Genomic DNA, 14,426 nt, shown 5'->3' on the forward strand with positions numbered 1-14,426 from the left:
GCACTCGCACTCTCACCGCCGCCACAAAGCCGGTCTGCGGCGGGACACCGGGAGCCGAGAGCGCCGTTTGGCTGCCGAGCCGTCGCCGCGGCCACTGGCTCCGCGCCCAGGGTGGGCGCCGTCCCCAGCCCAGCCCCGCTCCGCACCCGCTCTTTTACCTGCGCCCGCCGCCGCGCGTCGCCTTCCCGCCGCCCCCGGGCTGGCTTCGGGCCCCGCGGCCCGTCCCGGAGGCCCCAGCCCCGCGGCCAGCCGAGCCCAGCCCTCCGCCCTCCCCCTCGGCCGTCGCCCGGCGCGGGGCCGCCCCCTGCGCCCACCCCGCTGGGGTGCGCCGCTCGGCCGAGAGGCCGGGGAGGGTTGCGCGGCGCTGGGCCCGGGCCGCCCAAGATCCGGGCAGCGCTCGGCGCGGGGACAGGGGAGGCGCCACTCGGGGAGCGTCAGCGCCGCTCGGCCCCTACCGTCCGGCTGGGGCGCGCTGGCCGGGACGCGGGGAGGGGGCGCCGAGGGCGGGACGGCCCCGGGAGGAGCGGCGGGCTCTCTTCCTCCGCCTTCTTCCTTTGCCACTTGGCCCACGCCGCACGAGCCGGCCGCCCCAGCAGCCGCGGACGCCCCCGCCCGCAGCCCGTCCCCTTACCTGTGTGGCGCCCCCGAGAGCCCCGGCCCTTTGCGCTCCCCTCCCTCGCGCATTCGCTGAACTTCCCGCCGCGGCTGCAGGTCGGGAGGCGGAGGCTGGGGGCGGGAGCCCAAGCCTCCCATTCATTATCTCACCAGCCCTCCCGCCCCCGCCAGACACACCCACGGCGGGGGACCCGGCGCCCACGCGCGCCCCTCCTGCGCTCACCCCAGCGCCGGACGGCCTGCGGGACCGCGCGGGGCTCCCCGGGACGCTGCCTTTTCATCGGGCCGCTTTGCGCTTCGCTCTTGGAAAGCTCTGGAAAGCATCGCAAGACCCCTCAAGCGTGGCCTGCCCCTCTTTCTGCCTCTCGTAGTTCACTTTCTGAACTTCCCAGAAGGCGCACGGTCCCTCCCCAGCGGAGGCCGCGGAGAGCGAGGAGTCCTCTTGGCTCTGTTTCTCTTCTCCGTCTGCTTTTTCGACGGACGGGACCTGCCGATCCCGGCCAGCGGGACTCCCTGCTCGCCCGGCTCCCAGAACCACCAGGAGACCTTTCTCTTCCGCTTTCCCAGTGCAGCTTTGCAAATGCAAACTATCAATTTTAGAGTAATTAAGGGCGGGGAGTGTACACCTGGAGGTGTGGGCGGGCGCTGCGCGGGCCGAAGGCCAAGGAAGCGTCCTCCGCGGAGAGGCAGCCCCGGGGATCCTCCCGGGTTCCACCTGGACGCCCGGTCGGTGGCGCGACGCGGCGCGGCGGGGCAGGGCGTTCTCCGGCCACCCCACGCCACCCAGCTCCCACCCCTGCCGGGGCCATCTGAAGTCCCTGCTTTGTGGTCCCGCCAAGAAAGCCACCGCAGCTCACAAGCAGCCCTTTGAGAGTGGAAGCGCAGGGCGCGCTCGCCTGAAATGACACCTGGCCTTGCAGGACCGCCGTGAGGCCGGGGGACCCCGGTCAGAGGCAGCTAAGAGGGAGGGCCGCTGTGTGGGTGGCAGGCACCCTGGAATCCAGGGCTCTGCTCTAGAGAGGCCGCGGTAGATGGCGGGGAGGAGGGGGGCCGGCCGGGGCTTCTCGAAGGGGCTGGAAAGTTTTTAGGCCTTGGGTGAGCTGTGCACAGAAGGAACCGTAGCATTTCCTGCCGGTGGCTGGTCAGAACCTTGACCAAGCTCATGTGGTTTTCACAGGGCGCTGGCGACGGAGTCCTGGCTGCTGGCGGTTTTCTATCCAAAGCTGTTTCCTTTTTAAAACAATCATCCAAATCTCTTTTTAAAAATCAGCTTTAAAGAAATCAGAGTTTTCATCTTGCCGACCGCATGATTTATTTTTACGATAATCTACATAAAATGTGAAAACACTCAGGTTTTAATTCATGTACAGTGCCACTATGTTCACTACAGCATGCAGAAATGTATACAAATAAGTATACCTATGAATTCAAGCATAAACCCACTCCTTTATCTCGCAGATAATGAAGGCGTTGATTTTAAACTGTAGGAAATATTATAGCGGGTAGAAGAGGAAAATGCCTACTATAAAACCTAAATGTCAGACGGGCGTTGTGGCATTACCGGTAAAGCTACCCATAGAGGCTCCTGTTCCAATCCTGGCTGCTCCACTTCCTATCCAGCTCCCTGCTAATGCACCTGGGAAAGCAGTGGAAGATGGCCCAAGTGCTTGGGCCCCTGCACCTATAATGGAGACCTGGAAGAAGCTCCTGGCTCCCGATTGGCCCAGCTCTGGCAGTTGCAGCCATTTGGGGAGGGAACCAGCATGGAAAATTCTCCCTCTGCCTCTCCCTCTCTCTGTAACTCAGAAAAAAAAAAAAAAGATAATTTTTTTTAATTTTAAATAAACCTAAGTATCATAAAAGGTGTGTGTGTAAGAAAAGGAGAATAAATTCAAAAGGAAGTTTTTTTTTTTTTTCTTTTTAAATTTATCCCAGAAGCAAAGAGACAGAGTCAAATGCCAGGAATGGCAGCAGCTGGGAACCCAATCCAGGTCTCATCCGTTCATAGTGGCGGGAACTCAACATTTGAGTCATCACTGGCTGCCTTATAGGATCTGCAACTACAGGAAGCTGGAATCTGGAGGCTAGCCAGGAACTGAACCCAGATACTCCAGTATGGCACATGGATGTCTTAACCACTAGGCCAACACCTGACAGCTCTTATTTTTAGCTATACCTCTACTCAATGCAGAAAAATTACTTCTAGCTGATTTTTTCTACACATACTTCTGCATCTAATGAAAGGGATATTTTAAAATTAATGATCTCCCAGCTCCCTGCTAATGCACCTGAGAAAGTAGTAGAGGATGGCCCAAGTGCTTGGGCCCCCTGCACCCATGTGGGAGACTCAAATGAAGCTCCTGGTTCCTGGCTTCAGTCTGGCCTAGCCCTGGCCATTGCAGCCATTTGGGAGAGTAAACCAGCAGATGGAAGATCTTTCTCTCTGTCTCTCCCTCTCTTGCTCTAACTCTGACTTTCAAATAAATAAATAAAACTTTAAAAAAGTAAAATAAAATAATAATCTCCAGGGTGAGCCTTTCCCCAGAAATCAAAGATGAGTTTCTCACCTACCCCTCAGCTTGAGTGTCTTTAATATATTCATTTTATCTCTGGCCTTCTTAAGGAATAGTTGCTTCCACTTCAACTGCATACATTAGCAATGCAAAAACTTTCTGAAACATGGAATTAAAAGATAAGTTTATGGTGCCAAAAAAATTGAAATTCGTGCTTAGTTTTTTTTTTCATGATATGCATTGTTCATGAACTTTTTGAAAACTCATTGCATTAACTGTGTCCCCTTCTAACTGCCAGGGGAAAGGTCTGTCCTTAAGGGCCACATGTCTTCAAGAATAAGCTAATTGCTGTAAAACGCTTCAGTTCCCTCCCCCCTTTTTTTTACCCTGGCCTAAAATGAAATGGGGAACATGATAAAAGGTCTGCCTGGGCCTGTCTGTCTTCCTAACAAGCACACACCTGTCTGAGGGAGACTGCTCGTGCAGCCAGCGTGAGGTCAGTAACCCCAGCATCGAATGTAGGCTGTGCGTCCAGCAGAAAGTGAAACACAATGCAGAATAAAGTTCAGCATGCAGCTAACTCCATCAAAACGAGTATGAGGTTCCAAATGGGCCCATGTTCTCATCTGTAAAATGGATAATAGTGTTAGTATAAATTACTTTATAGAGACCTATCCTGTCTTTATCAAGATAATAGAGGTCACTGCTATGGTGTAACAGATTAAGTTGCTGCCTACAGCAACAGTATCCCACATAGACGCTGGTTCAAGTCCCAGTATGATCCAGCTTCCTACTAACACTGAAACAGCAGAAGATGGCCCAAGTCCTTGGGCCCCTGCACCCACGTGGGAGACCCAGATGAAGCTCCTGGTTCGTGGCTTCAGTCTGGTCCAGCCCTGGCCCTTGCAGCTATTTGGGTAGTGAATGAGCAGGTGGAAGATTCTCTCTCTCTCTCTCTCTCTCTTTCTCTCTCTCTCTCTCTCCCTCTCTCTCCCCCTCCCTCTCCCTCTCTCCTCCTCCCCCTCCCCTCCCCTTCCTCCTCTCCTTCTCCCTCTCCCTCTCCCTTTCTGCCTCTTCATCTCTGTAACCCTGCCTTTCAAATAAATAAATCAATCTCCTAATTTTTTTTAAATAATATATTTGGATGGGCTTCTTAAACCACTAAGCCCCCAGCTGATGTTCTGTGGAATAAAGCAGGATACTTTGATAAACATTCTTTATTGCTCTCACTATCTGTAGCCCACTTCTCATTCAAATTTCCTCCCTTTCTTGGATGGTCCCTCCCAGGCTCTCTGCCCTAACCTTTCTCTCTTTCACCTGCCGAGCTGTGTCTCTCCAGATTGATTTCTTCAAGTGACTTCAGCAGAGCCAAAGACAGCCGGTGCCGTCAAACATGAGAAGAAATGTTCCCAGCCAGTGGAAGAGGATTTTTGGTGAGGGATGGTCAAACCGAGGTTTTATGTTAATATCGTAGAAGACTGTCCACTTCAGAAGATGGCTGAAGCTGTCTGTCGCTTGAGAAGCATTTAGAATTGAAAAACCGGCTGTCGCTGCCTTTGGCACTAGCATCAGTTCTAAAGGGTTTGCCAGCCTTGCCAATTCTCTCTTCCTCCCTGTGTTCCCTCCGCTCTGCAAAAAGCCTTTGAAATTTTCTACTATAGAGTAATCAAAACTATCAGCAAAAAAGATCTTTGGAAGCTTTCCCACCAGTCTACGAGCTGTAGAGACTGCTTCAGTCAATGTATTTTGCTGAAACAATACCCTGAGAGAATTCAGCCTGCTTGGGAAACTTTCTCAAGATGCCTAGGGCATAGGTTTCTTCCATCTTAAAATGGGGTATTGATTTGTGCCTCTCTGGTGTTTTTCCTCTTTGGCTAAAAAAAAAAAAAAAAAAAAAAAAAAGGCATTCTTCTAAGGAAACCTTTCTATTTCTTTCTATTTTAAAAGGCCAGCAGCAGAGGTGGGTGGGGCAGCCCAATTTAGGGAAAAAAAAAAAAAAAAACTTCAGGGTAAAAGTGGCCTAAGATTTCAGCCTTCCGGAGGCATGAGGCTGCATGAAATAAAATCCGAAAAACAGTGCCCTGGTACTCACCTTTTTCTTATCGTGTATCTCTGCATGAATAAGCTAGGTAGCCCTGGCAGTGGGTCAAGGGCCAGCAGGTACTCAGCATTCTTGCTTGTGCAAATGAACAAATGTAGACCTGAAATGAAGGAGAGAATAAGAAAAGGAAATGTGTATGTGTGTGATTTCTGTATTTACAATTTTAGACCTAGGTCTGGAAGCAAAGAAATCGTAGGAATCTCAGCAAAAGAAAAAAAAAAAAAGCTGCTTCTATGGGGAGACTTCAAAAAAGTTGGTGGAAAAAATGGAATTAGAAGATGAGCCTAGAGGCTAGCAAACAGGTAAGCCTCCAGTTAGGACAACCCAATTCCACATTCGAGTGCTTGGGTTCAGTTCCCACCTCTGGCTTATGATGCTAACTTCCTCATAGCTACACTCCTGATGGGCACAAGCAGTGGCTCAAGGAGTGGGGTTCCTGCCACCCACGTGGGAGACTTGGATCCTGGCTCCTGCGTTTGGTCCCTCTGGCCTGCCATTGTGAACATTTGGGGCGTGAACCAGAGGGTGAGAGTACACGCTCTCTCTTTCTTTCCTTCTCTCAAATAGTAATTTTTTTCTTTTCTTTTCTTTTTTAAAAAGACTTATTTGAAAAGGCAGAGTTACAGAGAGAAAGGGAGAGGGACAGAGAAAGACAGAGATTTTCCACCTGCTGGTTCACTCTCCAAATAGTCTCCACGGCCAGAGCTGGGTCAGCAGCTTCTTCCTGGTCTCCTGAATGGGTACAGGGGTCCAAACACTTGGGCCATGTTTCACTGCTTTCCAGGCGCATTAGCAGGAAGCAGTGGCTTTACCTGCTACACCACAGTGCCGCCCCTTCAAATAGTAATTAATTAAAAACATCTTATTTTATTTGAAAGATAAAGTTACAGAAAGAGAGAGGGAGAATAGGAGAGACAGAGAGAGATCTTCCATCTGCTGGTTCACTCCCCAAATGGCCACATGGGCCAGAGCTGAGCTGATCAGAAGCCAGGAGCCTGGAGCTTCTTCTGGGTCTCCTACATGGGTGCAGGGGCCCAAGCATTTGAGTCATCTTCTACTGCTTTCCCAGGCCACAGCAGAGAGCTGGATAGGAAATGGAGCAGCTGGGACTCGAACCAGCACCCATATGGATGCCGGCACTGCAGGCAGTGGCTTTTCCCACTATGCCACAGCACCAGCCCCTCAAATAGTAATTATTTAAAAATGTCTTTAAATTAGTTTATTTTGGTGCAAAAAAAAAATTGAGACCCATGCATGGTTTTTTCATTTCCCAGACCCACTTGTGAAAAACAATAGTAAAAAAAGGTAAATTTCTGGTAAAACTACAATGAAAACAGAAAAAAGCAAGACTATGAATGTGAAGAATATGATTACAATAGAATTTTTCAACACTAAGAATGCATGAACTTTTTAAACTTAGTTGAAACCAAGGTACTTTTTAATAAATAAACTACAAAAATGTATTGACACAAAAATAGTATCAATGTATTTAAAACCATTGGATAATTTGAATTCTTTTAAATTCTATTACTCAAATTTTCATGAACAGATAACTTTCATTCAAATGTTTTCTAAGAACAGAAAAATAAAGCACCACAATAATATAATATAATATAATTAATATAATATAATAAGATCTTATTTTTTTACGATTTTATTTATTTATTTGACAGGTAGAGTTATAAACAGTGAGAGAGAGAGACAGAGAGAAAGGTCTTCCTTCTGCTGGTTCACTCCCCAAATGGCCACAGCAGCCGGAGCTGTGCCGATCTGAAGCCAGGAGCCAAGAGCTTCTTCCAGGTCTCCCATGCGGGTGCAGGGGCCCAAGCATTTGGGCCATCCTCCACTGCCCTCCTGGGCCACAGCAGAGAGCTGGACTGAAGAGGAGCAGCTGGGTCTTGAACCGGCGCCCATATGGGATGCTGGTGCCACAGGTGGAGGATTAACCAAGTGAGCCATGGCGCCAGCCCCAAGATCTTTTTTTTTTTTTTTTTAATATTTATTTATTTGAAAAACAAGAGAGAAAGAGAGATCTTTCCTTTGCTCATTCATTCCCCAAATAGCTGCAATAGCCAGGCTGAAGCCAGGAGCCAGGAACTCCATCCTGGTCTTTGACATGGGTAGCAGGGGCCTAGATACTTGGGCCCTCTTCTGATGCCTTCCCAGGTACATTATCAGGAGGCAGGATTGGAAGCAAAGTAGCTGGGACTAGAGCCAGCGCTCCAATATGGGATGCCAGTGCTGCAAGATATATAACTGACTGTGCCACAATGCCAGCTCCGGGCTAAGAAAAATCTCGATAGCAAAATTGAAGACATAGCCAAATAATAGGCCAATCTTATAAGGAATAAAAAATTGTAAACTTCACATATAATGTCATCAAGCCACGTTCAACAATGTGTTTGAATACTCCAGAAGTACATTGGGTTGATACCACAAATATAGAGATAGTTTAATATTAGACAATATGAAATAATTTGTCACTCTTTTTTTTTTTAATTAACAAAGTAGGCATTTGGAAGAATTTCCTGAACATGATAAAAAAATTTGCTACTTGGCTGGCTCCGCGGCTCACTAGGCTAATCCTCTGCCTGCGGCGCCAGCACCCCGGGTTCTAGTCCCAGTTGGGGCACCGGATTCTGTCCCGGTTGCACCTCTTCCAGGCCAGCTCTCTGCTGTGGCCAGGGAGTGCAGTGGAGGATGGCCCAAGTGCTTGGGCCCTGCACCCCATGGGAGACCAGGATAAGTACCTGGGTCTTGGCTTCGGATCGGCGCAGCGCACCGGCCATAGCGGCCACTTGGGGGGTGAACCAACGGAAAAAGTAAGACCTTTCTCTCTATCTCTCTCTCTCACTGTCTAACTCTGCCTGTCAAAGAAAAAAAAATTTGCTACTAAAATACTAATTCTAGATGAATTGTTCTCAACATTAATTCATTAGGCAGTTTCCTTTTAAAAGTGAGCAACAAAATATAGTGTTTACCATTTTTATTCTACATTGTGCTTCAGCCTCTTGATAACATAGGACCAAGAAAATGAAAATAGAGGGGCCAGCGCCGTGGCTCACTTGGTTAATCCTCTGCCTATGGCACCGGCATCCCATGTGGGCGCCGGGTTCTCGTCCCGGCTGCTCCTCTTCCAGTCCAGCTCTCTGCTGTGCCTGGGAGGGCAGTGGAGGATGGCCCAGGTGCCTGGGCCCCTGTACCCGCATGGAAAACCAGGAAGAAGCACCTGGCTCCTGGCTTCAGATCAGCGCAGTGCCAGCCATAGCGGCCATTTGGGGGGTGAACCAACGGAGGGAAGACCTTTCTCTGTCTCTCTCTCACTATCTATATCTCTACCTGTCAAATAAATAAATAAATAAAAATAAAATGAAACTAGAAAGCTGTGAGAACTAGAAAACATGATTTATGGATGATATATCTATTTAAGAAACCTAAGCAAATCCAATAAAATATTATATCAAAGAATTTAACTACTCTACTGACTATAAGATTATTGTACAAAAAAGCCACTGCACATTAGAGATAGTTTTTTTTTATATATATATATTTATTTGAAAGGCAGCAAGACAAATGGATAAACACAGATCTTCCATCTTTTTGTTTACTCCCCAAATGCCCACGATAGCCAGGGCTGGGCCAGGCTGAAGCCAAAAGCCCAAAATTCAGTCTGGCTCTCCCATGTGGGCGGCAAGAGCTCAAGCATCTGAGCCATCACTTGTTGCCTCCCAGTGTGCACAGCTGGATTTAGAAGCAGAGCTGGACCGTGAACCCAAGCACGCCAGTATGGGAAACGGGTATCCCAAGTGGTGTCTTAACTGTGGGCCCGAACACCTGCCCTGCAGATAATAATTTTTAAAAGGTCCCAGTCATGATATCAATAAATCATTATTATAAGTTAGAACAAACCTAACTAAAAGGTACAGCATCTGTGTGAAATTTTACGTCCTTATTAAAATATGTAAAAAGGCCCAGGCATACCACCTTTGTGGCTGAGAAGACTCCAGGTATATAAAGCAATCTACTCAAAATTCAAAGACCTTGACAAAGTCATTCCAAAATTTCTATAATATCATAAGATTCCAGAAATAATCGGGAGAATTCTGAGGAAATGTAAAGCGGGAAATTCTTCTCTCCAGATACAAAGAGATTTGAAAATTGCTCAGATTGAAATAATGTATGGTAATTAGTGAGGCGACTGACAAATAACGGACAATTAGAAGGTTTGGAAACAGAACAGCATATGAATGACCAATGAATCGATGCAAATTAGTGCATAGAAATGTTCTGTTTAGTAAATGATGCTGAGACAATTCGCACTGTGTGTGTGAGTGTGAAAACCAGATCCCTTCCTTACACTATTTTTAAGAGCTCTTAATGAAGCAAAATCTTAAATTTGCAGAATGCAACTTCCAGCCTAGAAGAGTTATAAAAGCACAAGCCACATGAACGCATGTACTCCTTTATTTAAAAAAGTAAGACTGGTTCTAATATGCTGAGCTTTTGTGAAAGCTGGTAGTTGGTAGAAGATCTACACGCCCCATGATGAGTATTACAAGAAATATTGGGGCCGGTGCCGTGGCTCACTTGGCTAATCCTCCGCCTGTGGCGCCGGCATCCCGGGTTCTAGTCCCGGTTGGGGCGCCGGTTCTGTCCCGGTTGCTCCTCTTCCAGTCCAGCTCTCTGCTGTGGCCCAGGAAGGCAGTGGAGGATGGCCCAAGTGCTTGGGCCCTGCACCCACATGGGAGACCAGGGGGAAGCATCTGGCTCCTGGCTTTGGATCAGCACAGCGCGCTGGCCATAGCGGCCATTTGGGGGGTAAACCAGTGGAAGGAAGACCTTTCTGTCTCTGTCTCTGTCTCTGTCTCTGTCTCTCTCTCACTGTCTAACTCTGCCTGTCAAAAAAAAAAAAGAAAAATATTAACAGTATTGTGGCACCCTGTGCAACAACAATGAAAAGGATGGTTTTCCCACGTCCCGGGTATTTGATGTTATTCCTGTTCTTCAGCTTTGATGGCCCCTTAGATAGATACCTCCCAGAGCAAGGTGGACACAGCGGTGCTATTCTTCGCTTAACAAGAGACTCTCAAATGTTTCAGAGTTCAGACCCACCTCTCGGAACCTGATCAAAACTATGAGACTGCCCTATAACAAATGCAGACTATCTATTTTGGAGAGCAGAGCACACTGGCCACAATATCCATTCTTACCTGCTTGCACACCAGCTACACTGGATTTCCCTGTCTTTCTCACAGTTAGTGGAGGCCACCTAACCGTTTTCCCCAGTAGAATGGGAGCCTCAGTGACTTCTGCCCATGCTAAAGCTTGCTGGCCCTTCTTGCTGACTGTTACGGTGGTGCCCGCACAAACCTTGGAAGCTTTGGGTTGAAGATGGTAGGCAGCTGTAGTCCTGTTACACAGTGTTCATGGAAAGGCACCCCTTTCTGCTGATAGGAATACCCACTTTGGACATTTATGTGAAAAAATTTTCTTGCCCTTTGGGCCACTAAATTTTGGGAATCTGAATGTTACCTTAGCTTAACTAACACATTCATTCACACACATTTTTAATCGATGACACCCTGTAGGTTGGATTGTGGATGGACGAGAGAAAAGGAGGGATTCAGACATTGCCCTCTAGAGTGAGTACTCCCCAAAGTGGACAAGTCAGAGACGTTACACCTTGCACGAATTCTGCCTCATTTTACACCAGTTATCTTTAACTCAATGGCTCTTCCGGGCACCTTGCTTTTCTTAGAGGCCTGCATATATTCTGCCAGAAGCAAAGGTACAGAGAGTGCCCATGTAAAATTTAAAAATGAGGGGCTGGTGCTGTGGCACAGTGAGTTAACGCCCTGGCCTGAAACACAGGCATCCCATATGGGCCCCGGTTCTAGTCCCAGCTGCTTCTCTTCCAATCCAGCTCTCTGCTGTGGCCTGGGAAGGCAGTGGAAGATGGTCCAAGTCCTTGGGCCCCTGCACCTGTGTGGGAGACCTGGAAGAAGCTCCTGGCTCCTGGCTTCAGATCGGTGCAGCTCTGGCCATTGAGGCCATCTGGGGAGTGAACCAAAGGATGGAAGACCTTTCTCTCTCTCTCTCTGTCTCTACCTCTCTCTGTAACTCTGTCTTTCAAATCAATAAAATAAATCTTGAAAAAAAATTTAAGAATGATACACATGGCAGACAAGTTAGCAATATCAGGAACAAGCCACTGATATATACAGCATGGATGCATCTCAAAAACATATTGACCCAGGGAGAGAGACACAAAACCGTGCATAGTTCATGATTTTGTTTCTACATAGTTCTAGAATATCTGGAGTTAATCTATAAAGATAAAAACAGCAATGGATGGAGTGGCAGCTGACTGAAAGCCACACGAAGGAACTTTCTGTGGTTGGACAAATGTGCTGCATCTTGTTTTGTCTGTAGTTACATGGGCTTACATAATTATCCAAACTCGTGGAATGGGACATTTCAGTTGGTAAAACTTATTTTTCATGAACTATACCTCATATTAGTCAGCCTTGTGTTACTATAATGAACTACTTGACATCAGGCTACTTATGAAAGAGAGATTTATGCAGCTCAAGGTTTTGGAGATGGATGGTGCAGGCCCTGGCAAGAATCCCCCTCCCTTGGCTGTGTCACCTCATGACAGATGCAGTGGTGGGACAGCAAGTATGAAAGAGATCACACATCAATGCAAGAAGTCAGAGAGTGACTTAGGGCTCAGGCCAAGGCTTTCAAAGTAATAAAGTCCCTCGAGAACTCACACCCAGAGACCAGAGCAGCACCACCAGTAACTTAAATACCCCCTACTAGAATCTATCTTTTCTTTTTTTAAAGATGTATTTCTTTATTTGACGGGCAGAGTTACAGAGTGAGGGGGAGACAGAGAGAGGTCTTGCATCTGCTGATTCACTCCCTAAATGGCAGGAATGGCTGGAGCTGGGGCAAGCTGAAGCCAGGAGCCAGGGGCTTCTTCCAGATCTCCCACATGGGTACAGGAGCCCCAAGCACTTGGGTCATCTTTCGCTGCTTTCCCAGGCTCATTAGCAGAGAGTTGGATCAGAAGTGGGGCAGCTGGGACTCACCAGTGCCATATAGGATGCTGGCTCTGCACTTGGCAGCTAAGGGGCTTTACCTGCTACACCACAGCACCAGCCCCTGGAATCCACCTCTTAAAATCACCACATCTCAGCACCACTGCACTGAGGAGCAAGTTCCTAACACATGGGACTTTGGATGATGCGGGGAAACCCTATCCAAACCTCAATAATATATCTGAAATGCAAATGAAATGATTTGGATCTAACCATACAATCCTATTTTTAATACAATCTATTATAGAATAAAGTTTGCCATCAATTCCATCAGGGGCTATCATTGTGATTAACCACATATTAACACTACGACATCTCAGAGCAGAAAAGAACTGTGCCCCTATGTAAAACCAAGACATATGATGAACACGTCCTAAGGCGAAGTACAAGAAGTCAATAGTCATTACTTCTGTGCCTAAAGCCTGTGGTGTCCCAGGGGCTGGCCTCCGAATTCTACGTAACCATAACCTGCACTGCTGTAATCAGCACTGTGTAGTTTCTTCTGCCTTTAGTGGAATGTAACAATGCTATGCCAGGACTCTGTTTTGATATTTTTGCTCCATATCGTCTTCTCCCTGTATTTCCGTATTCTCGTCTCTCCCTGTTGAACAACAACATGCTCTGTGTATGTTGCTCAGAAAAGTAGATGACAGGGCCCAAAAAAAGAAGAACCACAAATATTTACAGAAAGATTAGGAAAAAGAGATTTCCAGGGTGGTATGAATAGACCTGAAGGAAAAACAACTCCTCTGGACTAAAAACAGATAGACACGAGTGACAGAGAGATGTCTGCACACACTGAGTACAGAGGGCGCCTCTGCCCTGCTTCCCGGCAGTGATGTTGGGGAGAGAACAAGACACCAGAGAAGAAAAGACAGCAAGGCGTGTTTAGGTAGGTGGAACCCAGAGTAGATGCCCGTGTTCCACAGGTAGCATAGCAGCAGTGGAAGTCTCAAAGGTCACCGCTGAGGACCAAAGCTAGACAGATCTTCATCAAGACGTTGCCACTGTAGAAAACTCTCGAACAGTGACTGACCTGGGTAGGCATGCATAATCAGTTCCTTAAGAATGGGAGAAAATGCCAACCAAAAGAACTAACTATGAAGAATAGGAGACTTCTCATTAGTAACCATACAACCCCTGGGAAGAGGCATTGTGGTCAGAAGAATAAAACAACAGGCCGGCACCGCGGCTCACTAGGCTAATCTTCAACTTTGCGGCGCCGGCACACCGGGTTCTAGTCCCGGTCAGGGTGCTGGATTCTGTCCCCGTTGCCCCTCTTCCAGACCAGCTCTCTGCTATGGCCAGGGAGTGCAGTGGAGGATGGCCCAAGTGCTTGGGCCCTGCACCCCATGGGAGACCAGGAGAAGCACCTGGCTCCTGGCTTCCGATCAGCGCGATGCGCCCGCGGCGGCCATTGGAGGGTGAACCAACAGCAAAGGAAGACCTTTCTCTCTGTCTCTCTCTCTCTCACTATCCACTCTGCCTGTAAAAAAAAAAAAAAAAAAAAAAAAAAGAAGAAGAAGAAGAAGAAGAATAAAACAACAGCAATTGGGCCTTGATAGAATTTACAGATGAGTATAACTTACCTTCAACTTTCAAGAAAATGTCTAGAAAGGAAGGACTATGAGAAGTTTGCTTTAAAACTCCATTTGGGACTTTAAGTTTCTGAAAAACTAACAACAATAAAAATAACTGGACTTATTCCCAGAGAGAACTGCACTGACTTGTAGACATTTAGACTCAGACAGCATGGGCTTGATCCGTTAGGGACAAGTTTTGGCAAGTGCAAATTAAATTATCATGATCAATTCCAAAATAAACTTGAATAAACATGATCCTCCCCCTTCTGAAATCCTTCCAACCGTAAAGGAGAGGGAAAAGGTAGAATCCCTGCTCATTTCCACAAGCAGGAAGGCCCAGCCAGCCTCTGTCAGCAGCAGCCCCAAAGACGAAGGTATTAAGTGGCCATCATGGCAAAAAGGGAGGCGGTGGGTGGGGCCAACAGCGTAACTCTCACTTACCCAACCTATCATGTAGTTAATGCTGCTTCTCCACACTACTGGCAACAGAGCTTCTAGGAGCCCCTCT

General features: G+C 47.7%; 1 protein-coding gene and 1 long non-coding RNA gene across 6 annotated transcripts in view; both read right to left on the minus strand.

Moving 5' to 3' along the window:
- LPAR1 (lysophosphatidic acid receptor 1) overlaps positions 1–1,339 on the minus strand; it is a 155,072-nt gene extending 153,733 nt beyond the window's left edge. The window contains exon 1 of one of the 5 annotated variants that reach the window (XM_008254984.5): positions 839–1,339. The gene's annotated coding sequence lies outside the window, so the exon portion shown is untranslated. The other 4 variants (XM_008254821.4, XM_051843292.3, XM_008254885.5 and 1 more) reach the window with 4 other exon arrangements.
- A 563-nt stretch (positions 1,340–1,902) lies between these two features.
- On the minus strand, positions 1,903–5,336 carry LOC149128856 (uncharacterized). The gene is made up of 2 exons (XR_016211327.1): positions 5,221–5,336; positions 1,903–3,754 (listed from the first exon to the last, which is right to left on the minus strand). It is a non-coding gene; the product is annotated as an uncharacterized LOC149128856 (long non-coding RNA).
- Positions 5,337–14,426: the final 9,090 nt, after the last annotated feature.

This window comes from Oryctolagus cuniculus, chromosome 1 (assembly GCF_051225735.1).
Source record: "Oryctolagus cuniculus isolate XC-2025 breed Fujian yellow rabbit chromosome 1, ASM5122573v1, whole genome shotgun sequence".
Lineage (NCBI taxonomy): Eukaryota > Metazoa > Chordata > Mammalia > Lagomorpha > Leporidae > Oryctolagus > Oryctolagus cuniculus.